This window comes from Mya arenaria, chromosome 1 (genome assembly GCF_026914265.1).
Source record: "Mya arenaria isolate MELC-2E11 chromosome 1, ASM2691426v1".
Lineage (NCBI taxonomy): Eukaryota > Metazoa > Mollusca > Bivalvia > Myida > Myidae > Mya > Mya arenaria.
Genome location: NC_069122.1, coordinates 22,877,738 through 22,878,250, shown reverse-complemented (window position 1 = coordinate 22,878,250; position 513 = coordinate 22,877,738).

Genomic DNA, 513 nt, shown 5'->3' with positions numbered 1-513 from the left:
GGCTCAGCATGTCAGGTTATACGGAAATGCTGACCAGACCCCTGTACACGTTCTCCAGTGGGGCATTACACAGTAGGTAAGGATCAGCATGGCAGGGTAAAAATAGATACTGACCAGACCCCTGTACACGTTCTCCATGGTGGAGCATTACACAGTAGATAAGGATCAGCATGGCAGGGTATACAGAGATGGTGACCAGATCCCGGTACACATTCTCCACAGTGGGGCATTACACAGTAGGTATGGATCAGCAGGGCAGGGTATACAGAGATGCTGACCAGACCCAGTACACATTCTCCAGAGTGGGGCATTTCACAGTAGGTAAGGATCAGCAGGGCAGGGTATACAAAGATGCTGACCAGATCCCGGTACACATTCTCCACAGTGGGGCATTACACAATAGGTAAGGCTTAGCATGTCAGGTTATACAGAAATGCTGACCAGACCCCAGTACACGTTCTCCACAGTGAGGCATTACACAGTAGGTAAGGCTTAGCATGTCAGGTTATACAG